Source organism: Saccostrea cucullata, unplaced genomic scaffold, assembly GCF_032062105.1.
Source record: "Saccostrea cucullata isolate Sc308-1 unplaced genomic scaffold, CSIRO_AGI_Scuc_v1 ctg4282, whole genome shotgun sequence".
Classification (NCBI taxonomy): Eukaryota; Metazoa; Mollusca; class Bivalvia; order Ostreida; family Ostreidae; genus Saccostrea; species Saccostrea cuccullata.
This window is the reverse complement of record NW_026936137.1, coordinates 5,657-28,985: the sequence shown is the minus strand read 5'-3', so window position 1 is coordinate 28,985 and position 23,329 is coordinate 5,657. Positions and strand designations below refer to the sequence as shown.

The following is a 23,329-nucleotide window of genomic DNA, read 5'->3' as shown; positions in this document are numbered from 1 at the left end:
GTGTCATGTAGATGTGCAGTAAGGTTTCGGAATTTTGATTTTGCCCCGGGGGTCAAATGGGGTTGGAAAAATGACGTTTTTCATGCAAAAAGCCCCGTCTTCCCTGAACTCCTCTTACAATTTACACAGTAGCCTAATCATCTTTTGGGAGATGGTTGGTGGTGTCATGTAGATGTGCAGGAAGGTTTGCCCCGGGGGGTCAAATGGGGGTCGAAAAATGACATTTTTTATGCAAAAAACCCGCTCTTCCCTGAACTCCTCTTACATTTTACACAGCAGCCTAATCATCTTTTGGGAGATGGTTGGTGGTGTCATGTAGATGTACAGCAGGGTTTTTGAATTTTGATTTCGCTTAAGGGGGTCAAATGGGGGTCGAAAAATGACATCTTTTATGCAAAAAGCCCCGTCTTCCCTGAAGTCCTCTAACATTTTACACAGTAGCCTAATCATCTTTGGGGAGATGGTTGGTGGTGTCATGTAGATGTGCAGTAAAGTTTCGGAATTTAGATTTTGCTTCGGGGGGTCAAATGGGGGTCGAAAAATGACGTTTTTTATGCAAAAAGCCCCGTCTTCCCTGAACTCCTCTTACATTTTACACAGTATTCTAATTATCTTTGGGGAGATGATTGGTGGTGTCATGTAGATGTGCAGTAAGGTTTCAGAATTTTGATTTTGCCTCGGGGGGTTAAATGGGGTTGGAAAAAGGACGTTTTTTATGCAAAAAGCCCCGTCTTCCCTGAACTGCTCTTACATTTTACACAATAGCCTAATTATCTTTTGGGAGATTGTTGGTGGTGTCATGTAGATGTGCAGTAGGGTTTTGGAATTTTGATTTTGCCGCGGGGGGTCAAATGGGGGTCGAAAAATGACGTTTTTTATGCAAAAAGCCCTATCTTCCCTGAACTCCTCTTTCATTTTACACAGCAGCCTAATCATCTTTTGGGAGATTGTTGGTAGTGTCATGTAGATGTGCAGTAAGGTTTTGGAATGTTGATTTTGTCCCGGGGGGGACTAATGGAGGTCGAAAAATGATGTTTTAAAAATGTCTTAAATCACTTCTTTAAAACTAAGCGAAATACAAATTAAAAAGGATGGAGGTCAAGGTCACAGGAATATGCAAGGTGAAGTCTTTGATGCAGTTGAGTAGCTTCACTAATACATATCAGCATATCATGCTTGATAAAAATATCTTGAATGATTTAATGAAACTGAGCTTAACACTTTTTCTTTAAAAAGAGAGGTCAAAGGAAAGGTTGGGGCCAAAATGTTGTTGCAGTTGTAAAGCTTACATCAATATGAATTTACTATTAGCATATGAAGTTTGATAAAACTATAATTAATGGTTTATTTAAAACTTAGATAAACACATATTTTAAAAAGTGAGGTCAAGGTCAAAGGAAAATTCAAGGTCAAAATAAGTTGATGTATTAATAGCTCTCAGCGGTATGTACATGTATGAGCATATGGAGTTTGATAAACATATCGTGAATGGTTTATTCAAAACTGATCTAGACATTAATTTTAGAAAAATGAGCAGAGTTCAAGGTCACAGGAATGGTTAAGGTTAAAAAGAGTGAAACATTGTAAAGCTTACATCAGTGTGTATCATCATGTGAAGTTTCATTACACAACTTGAACAGTTTCTTTAAAATAAAGCTAAACACTAATTTTAAGAAAAGTTAAGTGAGGGTCAAAGGAAAGGTCAAAGTCAAAAAATATTGCTGCAGTTGGATATTTACATTAGTATGCATCAACATATGGACTTTGATAAAAATATCTAGAAAGTTTCTTTGAGCCCGATGGAAAGACAGATGGAAGGGTGGAGGACGGACATGACAAAACTATACATGTATTCCTAATCATGGTGTGGCATAAAAAACTTGAATCTACATTATATGAGGATGTTTCCATCTATCAAGATTATACAAGCAAATTCAAAGAATTGTGGTCCTCTGCTTTCTGTGTTTTAGTGAATGGGATGCCATAATTTATGGCAGATTGTGTGTCAAATATGCACCTCTATCATATATTTATTTTTGAAAATTAGGTCAAAGGGGAAAATCATAGCATGCTCTGTAACATTTTGATGCAGGTAATGTACATGTCAAATATGAAAGTCCTATCTCTTTTGAATCAAAAGTTATATATACGTCAATATAATATTTTTGAAAAGTAGGTTAAACTTCTAGGTCAAGGTCACAGAGTCAAAAGTTATGATATATTTAGAAAATCTTTTCGCATGTTATAAACATGTATAATTTGAATGCCCTTTCTTTTCTCTTTCAAAATCATCAATTTAAAAAGTTATTTTTTGGAAAGCAGGTAAAACTTTAAGGTCAAGATCTAACTTGGGTTAAAAAATCATAGTATATTTAGAAAGTTTTGTGGTAATGTACATGTGAATATGAAAGCACTATCTCTTATTATTCAAAAGTTATGACCAAGGTTAAATTCATTGTGACAGATACACATACTACCTGTCAATAAGATGGACAGACTGACAGACAAATGAGATTTGATGTCCCCTCCCTTTCCCCAAAATGGGGGACAATAATGCCCTTGCTGTTCTTGAGAAGAAGATTTATGATGAAAAAAATCCCCTGCACATTTCTTAACGCAAATCAATATTGTGTTTTTATGTCATTTTGTTTGTTGTTAAACATCCCTCTCAGGAATTTTTCACTCAAATGGAGACACCACCACTTGAAAAATGATGAGGACAAATTAGATTTGAGGTCAACATTCATTTTAGGAGTTTACTACAATGCAGTAGGTTTGAAGCAAAATGTTTAAGTTATTTTGTAAAAGAAGTTAAAATTGTTTCACTCCATTGTTTAAGCTTTATTTCAATGTAACAATACGGACGTCATTTTTTTCTACTGCGTAAATCGTAGTTATATTTTGGACATTTTATTCAAACTTATCAAATTTAAAAAAAATTACATTAACAACCTAGTATCATGCAAATGTAACCAAGGCTAATGGTAAGTATGAAACCCAGAAAAGTTAATTCTAAATATTTCTATTTTCTTGATTTTCATTGGCGTAACAGGAGAGACAAAAACTCGTGGGATACACCTTTTAGTCTTCATATTTACAAGATGAGCTTATTTAAGACAATTTTAGTGTTTTTATGGCATTTATTATGAATAGTTTAAGGCATACAAGGAAAAAAATGAAAAGAAAATGATCAACATATGCCATAAATCACTTGTTAATTCAATGGAAAGGAGTGTAGGACATCACAAAATGTGCTAATTTGAGCTATTATCAATGTATTTTTTCTTTAAATATATCACACAGCTATAAAATTAATATTCTGCCAACTACAGAATAATGTATTCTGAATAGTGATGTGAAAATTTATATTATTTTTACTTCATATACTTTTTTATCGGCTTGTGACCAAAATTTTGGCGATTTTTGATAATGACTCATACACCAATCTATTTGTCTCATAACATTCTCCCTTTTTCATCTTTCCATTTAATTTTGAAGTGCTACGGATATATGATTTAAATCACTTTCATTTACAGTTACATGCCAAGAAAACCTACGCATTCTTTCCGGAGAGCGAACTCAATAAAAGCTGAATTAACGTAAATCTGTGATTCTTCCCCCGGGAGATGGCGCGAGGCAATTAACGTCAGCAGTTTTGAGGGAGGGATCTTTAGTTTTACTGGTTTTAAAACATAGGTTCAAAATTAATTATTTAGAAGCATTTGCACCCCTTTTTTTTTTGGGGGGGGGGGTTCATCTAAATCAAATACTGTTAAAAAAGTAAATTAAAGAAAAAAAAGTTAAAGAATTAATAATTATCGAAAACTAATTCTTCAGTTGAAATAAGCTGTCTTCCATTTTTTTTTTTACGTATTTCCATATATAAATATTTTTTTCCTTAGTATAAATTAACCTCGGGTACGATGAACTTGGTAGTTGTGTAGTACCACGCGTCGAATGATTGGGAAAAGGGTACCAATTTTCCCAGGCATCCTTTCCTTGTTAAACAAGAGGGAAGAGGAGTAATAAATGGGTAGGGTACATGTATCACACCAGTAATCGACCAATAAAAATGAACTTAGTAAAATGTAGGTCCATACATATAAAATTGATTTTCCTTTCTTTTGAGACGTTTTTCTATTTTATTCCAAGCCACTTTTGCAGCTTTGGTACCCGTGCGTAGTAAATTTTATGTCAATTTTAAACAAATAAAGTTTTTGACAGGAACTATTTTTCCGGGCATAGGAGGTTACTTCCTGCGGTGCAATCGGGATGTATAAACACATTTAAAACACATGGATTTGAGAGAAGCTGTGATTGCAGATTGAAAAAAATCAGAAAATGTCGTGTAAGTACCGTTTTGTGTGTGTGAGGATGTGTCAGCTAGTGTGACAGGTAATGTTTAATACCTCCTTCTAAATATTTTTTTTTCAAGTAAACAAATATATATACCTGATTTTGTTTTTAAAGATTATTAATCTATATGGAATTTTATAGTGAAAACAATTACCGATGTGATACCTAAACGTAACCTGATTGGCCATGTTTAATATTTTCATTTTACTGTAAAAATTTCACTGATAGAAATAAATGATGAAATGTATCAAGTTTATTTTTCTGTAACTAAGAAAGCTGAAAACCTAGGATCTACTCCGTAAAATCTGCTGCCGTAAATTGTCTTTCCAGCGTTTGGGGAATATGGGTGATTTGCATCAATTACACTTTGATTAACTTTATCGCTGCGTAAACCGGGCGAGATTTCTTGGCATGTGTTTTGGTTTTCACTACCTTATATCGTAAGTGGTATAACGATATCCATGACAGCTTATAAAAAAAATGTTTTCTAATATAATAATCCATTTATATAGAATACATCTTCCTACACAGGAATTGACAGTTACGGCATGATCTTGAATTCTCAGATAATATGTGTTGTACATGTAAGGAAAACTATCTTGTCTTTATCTTCAAGGTCTAACATAATCTGCCAATGACCGCTAGCCAAGTCTAAAAACCTAGCAGGTTGTTTCTAAGAAGTCATCTATTCTTAAAAAAGGATATGGAGTCTTAATTGGACATATTTATTAATTTGCAGCTGTCAATGATGAATCTTATGCTTCCACACTTTTTGGTTCCCAAAATGATTGTTATATTCCAAGCAATGGGTAACGGTACTATTATAACTGAGCATTGTTTATCAGTTGAATATCTATTTTATATGAAACATTATCGGTCTTTACTTTGTAAGCTTTGATCTGATGCTCACATTAAGATTCATTTAAACCCTGTTTCCAATTGTTCAGAGGTCTGGTTCTAGATGCATGAATCCTAAAATGGTTTCATTTTCTCGTGAATTGTTTTAAAATGTACGTATATTTCAATATTGACTGAAAAAAATGTAAGAAATGAATACTTTAATTTGTAAATAATAAGCAGGAGGTTAATAAAGTGACCTGGATAATCATCTCTCTGGTTTTCGGTTTTTGACATATCAAAATTGTACATCGACGTATCCGTACATGTGTGATACCGTATTTAAATTTAAATCATGTACTTGTAGCATTGTACTTACTGATTATACCATGAACAACATTTTTGTGAAAAAAATAATTTGACAAATATACACAGGTAAGTTAAAATGAAAATAAATGAACGATGATACTTAAGAAAAAAATAAACCCTTTTTTCACGCCTTTTCCTATTTACAAAGATAAATCCTTCCACATTAGAGTTCCAAATGACAATGAAGACTGAACGATCTGTGAACATGTATGCAAGCTGAACGCTAATAAAGCGAACGGTGAACGCTCCATGAACGGTGGACGCCAGCGCATGGTGAACTCTAAACGCAAAACTTTGAACAAACGCTTAACGAATAGTGCACGAATAAAATAATGGAAAATACAAATGTTTCAGGGATTGTTTTGTTTACTATCGTTTTCTAGGGATATCATGAATTAACATTATTCCACATTTGTGTCTTTAACACAAAGAAGTTTTATCCTTTTCGTAGGTTTTTGTTACATTATGATTTCCTAACTGTTATTTTACATCAATTATTATGATTTTTTTTTATTACAAGACAATGTTCAGAACCAATTTACAATTACTCTACTCAGCACTGTTAAGGCTTACTATGAGAAAAGGCGCCAGATAACGGACTAGTTTAAAGTCCTTCAAAATACGGGAAACCTAAAAAAAAAAAAGCAGAGCAATCTCAATTTGTTTGCACCGAATGTTTACTTTATAAAGAAAATATTGATGAAATTTCCATTTCAGCTCTCGTTTCATAAGTATTAGGCTATTTAAAAGCGTTCATAATAGGGACAGTAGTCATGGTTGTTTAAATGTCCCTTTGGTTGAAGAGGACAATGTCATACTAAGTACGCTGTCAAAATCCTTTAGAAAACAAAACTGATATATTCATTGTGATATATTTGCAGTGTATCAGAGTGTTAACTGAAAAAAATGATATAGGTGTTACTACGATGATTTGCAAACATATAGTTGTAAATACAAAAGTAGGACACGTGGTCATTTGTGGAAATTAATTATTAAGAACTGGCAATAGACCATGAAACTAAAATTCTTTATCAAGAAAGAAACTAAAATGAGTTCACAAATCCTTCTTTTGTTTGTTTACATTTTTCAGTTGTAGAGAAAATTCATCTTGAAAGCAGTGGGCTTGGAAGAAGATGAGAATCTCAGAGGGTCAAAAAGTAAGAAACATTTTAAATTAAGATAAGATGACACAATACCATCAGAAGCATTAGAATTGAAGAAATTTATAAAAGAATTGGGTACATCCTACTAAATATTTTAAGAATTGGTAGGGAAAGAAAGTAGTGCAGAGAAAATTACAAGTTCCTTAATTTGCAGACTTGCATAAAAAAAAAATTGGGTAAATGCACTGAACTGAGCCTCACATTTATTGATAAGAAGTATCTTTCCTACCAAAAAAGCTTGGCAAATGTAATTCATCAAGAAGGTATACCGAATTATTCTGTATATAATAACGCCTGTGAGAAATCTGAAATTCCCGTATTTTCACTTTCGTTTTTAGAGGTTCCCGCAGACAGACGCATTTTGCCGGAAAACGAATCTGACATGCCACCTCGAGATTTTAACCAAACAAAGACAAATTGATGTGCTTTGTTTTAAGGGGTCACTCACCATAACAAAAAATTATTATAGTTAACTATAGTTTTCTATATAGTTTAAAATAGTGTTAACTTTGACACTTTGAAACTTTTGATTTACTATAGTGATAACTTTGACACTTTGAAAAAACTTTGACGAAAACGGACACTTTAAAAAACTTTGGGGAAAATTTGACACTTTGAAAAACTTTATCGAAAACTTTCATACTTTGAAAAACTTTGGCGAAAACTTTGACACTTTGAAAAACTTTGGCGAAAACTTTGACACTTTGAAAAACTTTGACATTCTGAAAAACTTTATCGAAAACTTTGATACTTTGAAAAAACTTTATCAAAAGCTTTGATACTTTGAAAAACTTTATCGAAAACTTTTACACTTTGAAAAACTTCATCAAAAACTTTAACACTTTGAAAAACTTTAACAAAAACTTGGATACTTTATCACTTTGAAATAAATTATCAAAAACTTGACACTTTAATAAACTTTATGGAAAACTTTGACACTTTAAAATACTTTTCGGAAAACTTTGACACTGAAAAACTTTTTCGAAAACTTAGATACTTTGAAAAACATTATCGAAAACTTTGACACTTTGAAAAACTTTATCAAAAACTTTGATACTTTGAAAAAATTTATCGAAAACTTTGACACTTTGAAAAAATTTGACAAAAACTTTGACACTTTGACAAACTTTATCGAAAACTTTGTCACTTTGAAAAACTTTGACAAAAACTTTGACACTTTGAAAAACTGTGACAAAAACTTTAACACTTTGAAAAACTTTGGCGAAAACTTTTACACTTTGACTTGCTATAATTAACTATAGCATTTTTTGCTAGGGAACTTCTGACCGAAAATTAGAGACATCGATATGAGAAGGATAGTTAACATTGTCGACTATGGGAAATCAATTAGTGGACTGTACCAAATGAAATTTTTCACCCTCTTTATACTTTTTTCACGAATCCCCACAAAAAAAGGTAGGCCTGATACATTAAATTGGGGATTGGCTAACAGATGACTTTTTAAAAAAAATCTGACAGACGAAAAATAAATGTTTAAAAACTTACAGTTCTTGTAAATTTGGCATTAAATTAAAGGCATTTTCTGAAATGGTGCTTGTTGGAATATAAGTATCAGAAATTATATTTTGTCAAAAATTCATTCGATTATCTATCCTACAAACAATCGCTTTATTTCCATCTAACTGAATTTAACGATTTTATATATATATATATATATATATATATATATATATATATATATATATATATATATATATATATATATATATATATATATATATATATATATATATATATATATATATATATATATATATATATATATATATATATATATATAAATTGAACTCTTAAAGGTAGGTTATATATAAAACTCTGTTATTATTATTGCATTAATAACTTTAAAAATATTAAGTTTTTCGTCGAAATATATTTTTATGATATTGAAAATTTCAACAATTAACTTTGAGATTTTAACCATTCATGGTAGCTCAGTCCGTAGAGCGCTTGCTCCGTGATCGGGAGGTCGTGAGTTCGCATCTCGGCCGCGACTGACCTAGTCGTTAAAGTTGGTAGCAATTGTTCCTTCGCCATGCGCTCAGGCACTTTCAGTGAAAGTTGCGGGTCTTCGGATGAGACCTTCAAAACCGAGGCCCCGTGTAAGCGGCAGGCGTTGCACGATAAAGATCCCTCACTGCTCAATGGCCCTGAGTGCCGAGTAAAGGTAAAAATTTGAAGCCCTTCACCGGCATACGGTGACGTCTTCATATGAGTGAAAAATTCTCGAGAAGGACGTTAAACAATATACAATCAATCAATCAAACAAAAAGTATAAAACAAGAAAAGAAATCTAGACTGTGTTCAAAACATTCTTGACTGTGTTTAAAGAAATCTTGACTGTGTTCAAAGAATTCTTTTCTTTGCTTATGCAGTGTTACATGTACAGCTTTATTCGATGTCTTAAAGATAGACTAAAGTCCTTTTCTTATCCCTTATTTTGATGGATCTTATAAAGATTCAATACTTCTCAATAAAAAAAGGAGTTATACTTATCCTTCTTAAAAAAAATTGTAAAGATTCTAAGCTATTTTAAAGACAATGTCACAGGAAGGTCACTTTAATGAAAAGACGAATGTTCTTAATAAGATCGATTTTTCCTCAGTTCTATATCATTCTTTTTAAATTTAAAAAAACATAGAGCAAAGTTTTCATCGCAGAAAAAAATCTATTCCGAAATGCCATCATAATTGAAGAATTTTTTTTATAAAATATCTAACTGTGTTACCCTTTGAAAATTGTTTGTTTGTTGAATTACATACATGTAAACTCTGTAAAAAGAAAACAGTACGTTGAACTAGAGCAAAGCTCGTTGCAAAGCAACGGTAGGTATTCCGTCCTGTTTTGACCGGCACTGACGTCAACAAAAGAAGGCAATGAGCTAAGTCGTCTCCAGTCACATTATAATTTCAATTTTGCATTAAAGCCTTAAAAATAAGCAGGTTATGGTTAGCTATTTTGGCTACTTCCGGTTTGACCAGAAATGATACCGACGGACGGGAAATTAGATTTCATGCTTCCAGTGACATATGTTACCCAAAAACTTGTCAAAAACGGCACAAATATGGATCTTCTGACGACTGGTTTGACCGGAAGTGACATCGCCGGACGCATTTTGACGACTTAAATAGATTGAGCTTGACATTTTGAAAAACTTTGCTTCTTGGACGTAAAACAAATTCTCAATACTTTTTTGAGATATCTGGAAAAAATTTGGCCCCTCTAGATCCCTTCATTTAGGGGTCAGCCCTTTTTTGAGATATCATTTGAAAGATTTTGTAATTCTGCACAAATTTTATTCTATATGTTTTAACAAATATTTTTAGTTTAGAAGATAAAAAGCAAAATATTTGAAATTTTCGCTTTTTTAGGTGTTCTAATTTTTTACCCCTATATAGCACCATTTTGAATAGAGAAATCGAAAAACAACAACCGCTATGCACAACTTCAATACATCTATTGCTTAACTGCTCCAGCTTATGTCAATTCCGAGCCTTTGTCTGGAAAGGAAAGCCTATCTATTTTCGCTTAAAGGGAAATAACTCAAAAGCAGAAGTGTATTGTTGGAATGCTAGACAAAATTCTGATAAAGTGTTGTAACGTCTATAAACTCTGAAAATTTGGGCAAGATCCATTGAGAAATGAGTGAAAAATGAGGCCTCAAATTTTGCGTCTAGGAAAAGGATAAAAAAGAATAATAAGAATAATCTTAATCATCAGAATCAGTAGAAGGTCTTCTGTTTGAAAGGAAAGACCTTAATAAAGGTAGAAGTATCCCTAGATATACGTAAGTTGGTGTGTATTTTAGTCGTCAACCCATGAGCTGTTTGATAAAACTTCTAATTACATAAATGACCAAATTCCACATGATCTCATGCCCCCTTTTACTTGATTGAATTCGTCCTAAAAACCGCAAAACGTATCAATAGAAAGAAATATCTGATAACTCTTATTTTTATAAAATGGGTATTGAATTTAAGTGATATCATAGGCAAACTCAGAGAAAGTTTGATAAAAAGTCGAAATTAATGAAATTACGAATTTCCATGAGTTTTGTTCAATTTTTACTCAGGAGTTTTGTTCAATTTTTACTCAGTTGTAAAGCGCGTTTTTATTCCAAAAAAAACAAAGAAAAACGTCTCCAGTCCCTAAACATATACTTTTTTTTCGTTTTAACCATTTGCTCATCTTTTCCTCACCGCTCGTTCACAGTTCGTCCACCCTTCAATGTTTTGCGTTCACCGTTAACCGTGCGCTCGCGTTCACGTACATGTATGAAGAAGGATGCTAAAATTTTAAATTCAAATAAAGAAACTATACAATTCCTCAAGCAACTTCTGTTAAAGATGACAAATCGCTAATGGATGGATAATAGTCCAATTCCATAAATCTGCAAACTGCAGCATATATATAAAAAATATAACATCTAACACGTATTTTTAAATAATGAACGAAAACATGTTAGAACTATTTCTAATATATCAATATCGCTGTATTAAAATTTTAAAATTCGAGTACATCCATTGAATACGTAAACAAACGTTTATAAATAATTTAAATTTTTTCATAATTTTACACGGACTCGCCTTAGCACTGAAATATATTTAAGGTTGGTACAACTGTGGAAATAGATACATTTTATAAGTTGTAGTTTTCTTTTCTTAAATCCACATTATTTTCGCAGCTAGGTAAAGGCAACCCATAGGAAATATGCCCTAAAATATGCCGAGAAAATCAATATAATGTTGATATATCTTTTTGTTAGCATGGATTTTAATTTAATGGGAATTGTACTAATGCATATGAATGTATGGGGTCTCAATCGAGTTCGGCCAAAGAGACTTCACATATATCAGCTGTTTGTCACTTGACATGGTTAAAATTAGAAAATATATATATACCGATAGAAAGAATGTAAAAGTTCAACGATAAACGGATAATTTTTCAGTATGAAATTGGTTGTGTTTTCCTTAATACAAATTTCTTAACCCGAAAAGTGCTGGGAGCAACTTCTCAATGACCGGGAATTATATCAAATATTCAGCCGTCTTTTAATAAGATTTGTGCATTTACACTATAGGCATTGAAGAAATGTAAAATTACGGATAAAATCAACAGCGCACAACTTGCTCCCAGCACTTTTCAGAAAAGTAGGGACAGTAACTATCTCTGTATATAATATCATAATTTATAATTATATCGTTGAACCTTTGAGATTTTCGAGAGGTTGTGCCTGTGATTGCAGTACGTTTCTGTATAAAAGTGCTTTATAGGAGACCGAATCGTTATCAATTAAATAAGACTGATAAATATTGAGTAATGCATTCCAAAATATTTTAGTCAGGTCACGCTTATTAAGCTTTAATTTTCAATATTTTCAAGTTGCAATAATAGCGTGATCTGCGTCTCAAGTACATAGAAACTGCGTGTCAAACTAGTTTATGACGTCTTCTCTGTCAGTGCAGCGAGATCAAGTTAGTCATGCTTTTACATTCAAACAGTGATATAATGACAAGATAAGTTACACATTATTTTGTGTTTACAATAATTTCAATAATTATGAGAAATCACAGTATGTAATAGTGTATGAAAAAGAAAATTATTATTTATTTATTCACCGAGATTCGTTTGTACAATTTCACCGTGAAGTCTTAATCAATTCCCCGAAACTCTGCATAGACTGATCTGCCTTAGGTAGCCCTTAATCTAGCTGCGTTATGAGTTAATAGAATATGTACAGTTATTCTCTGTGTAGATCATAAACCTTTATATCGCTTAGAAAAACAAAGGTATTCAGAAATTACAGAGCTCACCTCAACGAATGCTGTCTTTAAGTAAGGCTAAGACACACAATTACACTGTGTAGAAACGGACTAGGGTAAAGTGCGTTACCCTAGTCCAAGATGGCGACAAGCTCCTACGCTTCAAATTTCCATGAATAAATATCGATGAATACTTATGAAAAACCTTACTTTATTTTGCACCAATTTGTTTTGCAGCATCAGTTTTTCTTGCTCAGAAGGATACTTCATTTAACTCTGCGTAATTAACCAGAAAACACATCACGAAGTTTTGGCGTAGACTAGGGTAAAGTCGAAGAACTGTTTCTTTACGATTAGGGTAAAGTTTTTTCGAGACTAGGGTAAAGTTATTTATTATACAAACTAAATGTACACAGAACAACTGCTTTATACAATTAATAAAGTTGAGAAAGGCTTTCTGGAAAATATTCAAATACTGTTACTTTTTAAGGTAGTATTTTTTACCCTGCATAAAAATCATGGCAGCAAAATTAATCGTCTAATGTACGTATCTCTATTTAAAAAAGGTTATACAACAGTAAATGTTTGTAAAAAAAAACATTTTTAGACAATGTATTATGATGGGCATGGCTGTATCGTTATCCACAAAAATGGTTTGGAGTTTGTTATATTTTTTTATTTGTTTTGTTTTGTTTGACGACGTATTGTCAATTAACAATGGTAATTTCCATTCTAATACCGATACGATACATACTGGTGAGCTTGAGATGAAAGATACCACAGAGTCTAAGATATCTGTTTCATATTTAGATATTTTACTTGAAAAAGCCGTTATAATGGTAATCTAACATCCAAGCTCTATGATAAACCTGATGACTTCAACTTTTTTATCGTCAATTTTCCTTACTTATGCAGCGATATACCTTCATCACCTGCAAAGGGAGTTTATATACTAGTATCTCAGTTGATACGCAAGATCATGCTCACATATGAACAATTTCTAAAACGAGGAAAATTATTGACAAACGAGTTGATAAAACAAGAATTTCAGCAGTCTCGTTTGAAGTCATCATTTCGTAAGTTCTATGGTCGATACAATGAGCTTGTCAGCAAATACAATTTATCATTGAGTCAAATGCTGACTGGCGTTTTTCGTACTTATTGTTAGTCCATTTTTTATACATTGAATTGACGACGGATTTTTCCGTCATATCCCGATCATAACAAGGAGCACACGGCGTGTGTGACCGGTTGGCAGGGAATGCTCACTCCTCCATGGCACCTGATCCCACCTCCAATTTTTTGGAGCTTCGTGTTTGCTCTGCTCCTATTTTGTAATTGTTTTATGGACTTTTGATCTTGAATACTGTTCGTTCTCTCCATATGTTCCATTCACAAATGTGATGTCATTCAGGAGTCGATGTCAATACCTCGGCTCCCCTCTAAAACGAACTTTTTATTCGAATAGTTCTTAATTTATTAAAGATTTAATACTACTGCTTTTATTTGTGCTGTTTTAAATACTTTTATGCAACTTTAAAGGTGCTTAGACACAAATTTGATGTAATTGTTTTCTAAAATATTCGGGATAATATTATGACTGATATGCGATAACAAACCATCGGAGTTTCGCGCAGACCATCGAACTCTGGCGTCGTCATCGGACGTTGGAGTTTTACCTTTGTTACAATAGCATTTCATACGGCAATATAATTTTAAAAACTTACTCTATAAATCTGGAAATTATTGAAACTTAAAATTCCGGGATGTGTTTAAAGCCATATATGGCGTATTTACAATAAAAATTATTATACTAAAATTATAAGAACTTATTATTTGTATCATTACTTTATATAAAGATAGAACTTTTCCGTAAATTACAAAATCTAAGTCAATTGAGTTATAAAGATATCACAATTTAATTTGGATTCTCGGAATTTTCTCCGACTCGGAAGAAAATACAAAAGATTTAAATAAAACATTACAGAGAAGATGAAATCGTATTATTAGATGAAGCGAGGTGTTCTCCGCGTTCAGAATTGTATGAAAAGCTTTAATTTATATGTATTAACTATATTTCTTTACTTAATTTTGTATTTTTCAAAAATATTTTTTTTTGATCAGTTACGCCATATATGGCTTTAATTGATACGTCCTTGCAAAGCAAATTTTATCCATAATACGTGTACTTATGAGAAGTGAAACTTTTTTCAAAGTATAATCCCGAAAAATTAGAGTAGAAATGTGGGAAAGCAAAACCAACTCACCAATATTATCAGTCCGTATATACTCAGTGATGTGTACAGAGTTGAACACGATAAAACGTCAACATTAGCAAAATCTTCGTGCACTTTTTACAAAAACAGAAACGTTTCACAGGTGTTCAACTTGTCAGAGAAACACCTTTAAAGAAATAACTTACATAAAGAAAATTATAAGAATCAGAACCCCGAATATAGATTTATTTTCTCTCTTGAAGAAAAGCTTTTACCTTAGAAGATACAGCAGTGATAATTTTTTGCATTGTTTCTCGATCATAGATCTAGTGTAAGAATACTACAAAACCCCCATTTCTGGCCATTATGCACACGTCAATACAATAAATAAATAAATAAAATCTCGCTCCCCCCTTTTCTTTATAATTTTTAACTAATTAAGTAATTGATCTGTAGATGTTTGAAAATATTTCCACCGCAACTAAATGAAAAGAGTGTTGTTTTTCCTACTCATTTAGTAGTATTATGTCCATAGATAGGATCATAAACTAACTGCAAGAAGTAGCAATTCGCCATTGGAATTTGCTCTCGGTTCGTTTTAAAATCAGAATTTTCCCGTTTATTAGTGTTTCGTGCAATGATTTTATGAAAAGGCCCAGAGTGTGTGTTGAGTCTGCTCAATGAAAAAGGTAGGATAACTAACAGTGATCTATCACTGAAAACTATACAAACAATATAAATCTGTGGACAGGGTATAAAACGCGGACCCCTGGAAATTACAGAAGTAGGATCAGTTGCCTAGAAGGAGTAAACATCCCTTAAAATAGGATGTTTTAGGCCCTGAAACAAGGAAAATGATATTTTATACGTACTTTACCCTAGTCACCAAAAAAGCTCAGAATATCTTTACCCTAATCAAAAATTTACTTTACCCTAATCATGCTCAAATTTTGTATTCGCAATCTGGCTTTAATCAGCGCATGTCATGCCGCCCTTTTGCAATAGTTGTGTTCTTCTATTCAAAATAATTCAATTTTAACAACAAAATTTATAATACAAGTCTGTATAACGCTGAAACTAAGTGCAAAATGATCGAAGCGTATTTACTTGTCGCCATCTTGGACTAGGGTAACGCACTTTACCCTAGTCCGTTTCTACACAGTGAATTACAAAACATTCGAAAAAATGTCCATCCTAAATTTACACAATTTTGATCTGATAGGGCGTTCAGTTACTATGGAATAAACCTATCCAAAAACTTCAAACTAGTCATCCATCAAGAAAATGTAATTCAAATCCAGTTTGAGAGTTTTCATCCCCTCATCCCTTGATTCACCATTTGTGCAAGTGTGGTTGATATAGGCCTAATAGTTTCTTGATGATAGACCTGCACCCATTACTTTTACCTGCAGGGTCCATTATCTGGAAAATGCATGCCCAATTGAGCATCTGTAGCACGTATATTAGTGTACATCCTTTCACATCCATTCAAGTTTGCTTAGCATAGAGCTCGTAGTTAATTTGAAATGAAACATGCAGAGAAAACTAACCTTCTGACTCATTCAGAAAATGTAGGTCAGCTTCAGCATCCGAAGCAAACCTGGTTCCTTGTATATGCATTCCTAGTTATATCATAAATGCAAGTTTGGTCCTTATAAGGCTCATACTTACTTGGAAATGAAACCAGCAGCATTAACTTTAATCTCTTCACTCATCCGAAGGTCAGATTCAGCAGTCAAAGCACGTCTGGTAGTGTGCATTATTAGATGTATCATCCATGCAAATTTACTCAACATAGGGCCCATAGTTACCAAAATTCTTTAAATTAAATGTTTTACAATTTTACTTTATTTTTAAATATATTCATATATAAATAATTTTCATTACTACCAACGTTCATTCCGTAATTCCTTATACTTCTCGAGATATTCTGAAACCAATTCCAAAAATGTCCTTGATTTTTTTACTCGTTCCAATTGCAAAGACCTGAGGTGTAGATTAATTTCATCTTTTATACTACACGCGTTCGATAGCAATTACACATGTTTTATAGCATTAAAAGCCTTTTTTTAAATGTTGATCTCAAACATCATACGTAAGTGCAGAAAAATTGTTCAATTATTTATCTATTTATTTATTCATCTTTTTATTGTTTATTTATATTTAAGGTCGGACGATACGTTCCTCAAAAATATATAATTTTTTCTAAGAATTTGTCATTGATGTATAGACTCTTAAACAAGCTTCCTCGCAAAAAATTAGGGTACCTTACCAGGCATTTGATCAAGATACCATTGGGTCATATTTCTTATATATCCCTTATGGTTAATCTTCTAAATGGACTATAACTCAAATTTTTGTGTACTTATAAAAGTGTTTTTAAAAAACATTTTGAAAACAATGTAGAAATCAGAAGAGAATGTCTAATATGAATAATTTTTTGATATAATACCAAAAGATACAAAACATATATTTTTAGGAACGTGTCGTCTGTCCTTAAGCACCTGACATTAGAATTGACAATACGTCGTCCGTTTATCTTAATGTCGAGTTGATTTGAAGGAAAGGACGTGTTGTCTTCTTTTTACGAACAATATTTTGCAAAAATTTAAATTCATATGAATATGAAATTAGGTCGCTAATAATGGAAGGGAATTGGTACACGTGGTAGCCAGCGCACCTCGAGCGATGAACATCGAACACTTAGCGCACCCAAAGCGGACCCAGAATCAAAGGTTTGCTTTTGCGGTTCGCTTTGGTATTAGTTTGTGTCCGGTCTCCACTGAAATTAGATTGATTGATTGATTGTATGTTATTTAACCACTGAAATTAGGACAAATATAAGCAAATAGGTAGTTGGTATGAGTCCAAAATTAAAAACAAACCGACTCAGCTGCGTCAGTTCATTTTAATATCTTTATTTATTTATTATCTTTGCACAGAATAAACTATAACACATAGGGTTCATCCTAAAAAAAAAATATATATGTTTCCTTAAGCTATATTCTGACCATTGGACAAAGCCGGAAAACGTGTCCTATTTGTTTTATTTGAAATCACAAGATTTTACAAAAAACCAACAGTTTGAAAACTTAGGACTTTTCAACCATTCCCCACGATAAATTAAAAATCCAGGTTTTTGATATAATTAACAGCTGCTTCTTCAATAGAAATGGAACTCGCAGGGGTAATAAGGAAGCATACCGAATATTCCACCTTGACTAAATCAGTGCTGAATTATGACGTCATAGTAGGCGAGATGGAGTCAATTCTAGAGCACAAGTTGTGGTAATATTTGTATTAAGAGATGTAATTTAACTCTAGAAAATGTATAAAAACGTGTAAACATTAACGAAAGTAGAATGCTTTTCTTTTGTTATTAATGTATCTGTCATTTTGATTAAAATCTACCACCGATGACGTCATATGTGTACATCAAGTAATTCGGGAATGGATTGTGCCGTGTAAAGAGAATTTGGCTAAGACGGCATGTAGAAAGATACTTAAAATGGAGTTTAAAAGGAAATATCGTGATTATGTTCCCCAAACGAAGTTTGGGAACATATTGTTTTTACTTTTTCTGAATTTTTTCTTTGTTCTCCGGTACTTTTTTGTCCGCGAGTGTTCTCGTAAACTACTCATCCGATCTAGGTGAAACCTTTTTAGGATCACTTGGTATGTTATGTAGATGTGCGGAACGAAGATCATTTTGCGTGCACGTGCGCGCGTGTGCGCACACGTGTAACACGTGAAATGACCAATATAATAGATATAGCCGTAACTTTTTAAATTTTGGATGAAATGCTTTGAAACTCATAAAATAAGGATAAATTTGTAGTATAGACATGATGACATAGCCAAAATAGCAAGATCTCACGCGCATGCACGTGCGCTTCGCTCCGATTGGCTGAAACTAGAAGTCTAAATGTCTTTTTTGTTTTCTGACAAAATCCTTTGAAATTTTGAAGATAGTCATACATTATGAAGATCTACAGCATGATATATAAGAATAATTATGAACGCACGCACATGCACGTGTGCTGCAATCTGATTGGCTAAAACTTTAAATGTCTACAACTTTCTTGGTTGTCAATAATACAGGGTGAAATTTCGAATATGAATTGATATAATGAATGTCTACATTATACTACTAACAGAAGTATAATGAATGTCTACATTATACTACTAACAAAAGTAAATGCAAGGACGTGCATGCACATGCGCCCGCACACAATGTATTTAACGACAGTATACTTGAGTTTTTGATGTTCATGCAGAATTAAGAACTTCTAAATGTCAAGACATGTAACATACTGAAGTATTAAGATCTTTTGACCCTTGACCTTGAAACTGACGTCAAGGTCACTGGTTACCTGAACAAAATGTTGATATTCACTATTTACCAAAATCACCTTGACCTATGAACTTGAAATCGACCTTAACCTTTGTCCTTGACCCAAGGGTAAAAGAAACATGAAGTACATGTACATGTATCTAGAAACACCTTTCAGAGTTTATTTCGGTTGACAGGATAGAAGTTAAAGAGGTGGTGGTTTTTATTGACCTTGACCTTTCATCCAAATGTCACAATCAATCTCAAGTTCTTGGAGTAAGATACAAGATTCAACTCCAACGTTAAATAGGTTAAGAATAAAAATACCTCCCCCTTCCCCCGCAACAACCAAACGAATCAAATTAATGGCAACGTAGAGAATCGCTGTTAAACTCAAATAACACCTCGGACCCACATGAAATTTCGGGAATACTGCAGAAAATAGCTCGAGGAAAGTGCATTAACATATTTGATTTGAGTTTCCAAAGTATATAGAAATTATTAATTTATACGGAAAAAATTACGAATCCTGTCGTGTTTAAAATTAGAGTGCAGATGTACAAAGTTGGTATATAAGCCTTTTTAGCCTATTTATTCAGATGTCGTTAATAGCATTCAATTTTACTGATTTGAAATAATATTTTAATACAAAGCAATTTTTTGTTTATTTTACCTTTGAAATTTATTTGAATTTTTTTTAGAATTACGCAATCCCCAGAAATAGCGATTTTCGGTATATCCAAAGTCTATATACATGTACGCTCCTTCCTAAAATAATCAGGTATTTGCATTCATAATAAAAATATTAAGAAGAAGGTGTTAAACAATTAATATTGGTCACATTAGCTGACACGAATGTCTTTTTTAAACATCTCTTGTAAACCCAAGAAAGTAGCCCCCTATGCATTGGAAAAAATGAATTGTTCCGGTCAAAAACCTTTATATATTTATTTACAAAGTATATAAAATTTACTAGGCACAGGTACCAGAGTTGTCAAAATGGCCTGAGAGGAAAAATAAATTCTGAACAGAAAGTTCCAAGTATGGAACTACTATTGAATAAGTTCATTTTGGTTGACATGATACCCTTAGTTGACTTTAACCCCGCCTTGTCCTCGGAAAAAAACAACTTTGAGCCCGAGTTTAAAATAAGTAGAGAAATAAAATTTGAATCGATATACATGTATTAAAAAAGGACATCTGCTTGAAAAATGGTAACTTTATATATGTATTTTTTCTTTGATTCCCTGGATAGAAAGATATGTTAATCGCTTAAACAACATGCCATAATCATCTTGCGTATGCATGTACATGTACGTGCATGCGCATGCAAAACGTTAAACGATTTATCGTTGATAGTTGATATCATTGTAACTTTTATATTCTTAAATGAAATCCTTGGAAACTAAGCATATTTATAAAAGGTCTGAGAGGAATAACTCTTTCGAAGACAGTCATCTAAAGACGTATCCCGGCGGCCTTTCCTCTGTTATTTGTGACAAAAATAAAGCTACAGAACAACAATAAGCTGGATATTTCAAAACATAAGATTTGTATATATAGAAAGTTGGAAAGTACGGCAGGAAACCCGAGTTAAGCGTGGTTTCACGAAAAATCTCGGTTCATAGGTAAAAATTCAAAACACAGGGTAAGGTTTCGAGCGAATGTGTGGAATAATAATTTTACTGACATTAGAGTGGGATTCTAGCAGCACTTTTTAGGCAAAATAGATGTTTTTCAACTATATCATTTACTCAAAGAAGTTGTTAAACTCCGGGATATTGTTGTTTTGTTACCTTTTATTAAGGAAAATTTCGCTATTAATAGAATTCAGGTGATGCAGTGGCGGTAGTGCAAGTCTTTGAATTAGGCACTCTTTAATCAGTTAATCATAGTTTACGTTTATCAGCGGTTTTGGTAATTTATCAAACTTAATTTTGTTTTAAAAATCTAAATTCCCCGAGACATGACATATATGCTTACTTAACATACTCGCGTACTTACCTGGTCATTGGTCATTCGCAAAATTATTTTGTGAAAACAGATTCTGATTGCGCACACAAGTACTTTGAAATTGACATTAAAAAGACGCTTGAGTCTCTGATTGCCAATATCTATTTGGTTTTTGGAGACAAGGTATTCCAACAATCTATTGGAATTCCCATGGGTACAAATTGCGCTCCGTTATTAGCAGACCTATCTTTGTATTCATCATTCAAAGAACAATTTATGCAAAATTGTATAAGTGAAAAGAAGAAAAAACTTGCTGTGGCCTTCAATTCGACTTTCAGGTATATGGAAGAGGTATTGTCAATTCACAATCGCAATTCCAATTCCTACGTCGATACGATATATCAAGGAGAGCTTGAGATACATATATACCACAGCGTCTGACACATCTGTTTCATACTTGGATATTTTACTTGAAAAAGACGTTAATGGTAACATAACACCAAAGCTATATGATAAACGTGACGACTTTTATTTTTCTATCGTCAACTTCCCTTACTTATGCAGCAATATACCTTCATCACATGCATACGGAGCGTATATATCCCAGTTTTTTCGATACGCAAGACCATGCTCTACGTATAAAGAATTTCCAAAACGAGGTAAACGTTTACAGACATCATTTCGTGAGTTCTATGATCGATACAAATGCTGAGTGACGTTTTTTATACTTATTGGTAATGCATTATGTATACACTGAATTGACGACAGATTTTTCCCTTATTTCCCGATCATGATAAGGAGCACACGGTGGGTGTGATCAGTCAGCATTGGATGCTAAATCTAACATGGCACCTGATCCCACCTCTGATGTTTCGGATGTCCGTGTTTGCTCTACTCCTTTTTTGTATTGTTTTATGGACTTTGATATCGAATACTATACAATTATGGACTCTTTTGGTGTTGAATATGGTTTGTTATTCACCAGAAAAATATTCATATTGACCGAGGCGGAGCCGAGGTCAATATGAATATTTTTCTGGTGAATAACAAACCATATTCAACACCAAAAGAGTCCATAATTGTTTTATTATATAGTCCGAATTTGAATAAATAAGACATTGAAGATTGAATAACGAAACCACTTTCATTTACTAACTTCCGTCGTTTTAAAAAAAAAATGCCAAGATTATAGTTTGTCACCTCCGTGTTTTCCTTTCCGAGTTTCGCCTTGTAAGACGTCCAAATGTTTAGAAATAATCCTGAAATAAGTTTGTATCATATTTTTTTCTGCTCAGATACGCAGCTCGCTGTGGCCGTTGCAACCATTGTTTACAACGTTGTTTGGGGTATTGATTATGACGTCACAATGAAGCTGCACGCGCAATGACCCTCCGGTGAATACGGCCACAATTGTTTACAATGTTGTTTAAGGTTTTGATTGTGACGTTACAATGCGATGCACGCGCAGTGACCCTCCGGTGAATACGACCTAAAATCCAGTGAATATGTAATGTTATGAACTGTTTGCGTTTGTATAGACTATATAGGGACTATAAATAGACTATATAATAATATTCTTTATCTCTATATTCTCCTTATATGAATAAAGGATATGGAGATGACGAAGAGCAAATACATTCCAAGTTAAATATGTTCAATTAAAACACTTATTCTAAACCCTAAAAGTTTACACTTGTTTCAAAAGTACGTGTACTAAATCCAACATTGCGTTCAGAAAAGAAGAACAATTTGAGCAGTAATGTGAGGAAAATACTTTAATCTTTTTTTGAGTTTGAACATGGTGATAAAAGACTTACAATAACACTTCACCGGTCACTCCTCATATATAAAAAAAACCCCAAAACACATCTTTTTTTAAAATGTTGTAAGCACATTCCCTCATACATTGCATTTGCGAATTTGTTAATAAAATAACATTTTCTTTTAATCTGACAAATGAAAAAAAATGCTCAGAAACTTACAGTGTCTGTAAATTTGGCAATCCATTAAAGGCGTTGTCTGCAATGGTGGTTATCTGATTTCTACTTAGGGATCTGAAATGATATTTGTTCACTAATACATTAAAATGTCTATTCTACAAATATAAGTTTATTCACATCTAACTGTCTTTACCAACATTGTAAAAGTTGAACTCTTTCCATTAGATTACAGAATTTCATAGATTATTATTGAATCATACTTAAGTAATATTGAACCTATTTCGTCTAAAGGTATTTTTACACATGTACGACATTGATGATCTCAAAAATTTACTATAAATCATTAAATAAACAGTTAAAAATAATAGAAGAAATCATGTTT

General features: G+C 32.7%; 1 long non-coding RNA gene across 1 annotated transcript in view; it reads right to left on the bottom strand.

Moving 5' to 3' along the window:
* The window catches only part of LOC134244854 (uncharacterized), a 37,922-nt gene extending 14,865 nt beyond the window's left edge, over positions 1-23,057 (bottom strand). Inside the window, exon 1 of the long non-coding RNA XR_009987299.1 lies at positions 22,990-23,057. This is a non-coding gene — a long non-coding RNA (uncharacterized LOC134244854). The remainder of the gene's footprint in view (positions 1-22,989) is intronic.
* Positions 23,058-23,329: the final 272 nt, after the last annotated feature.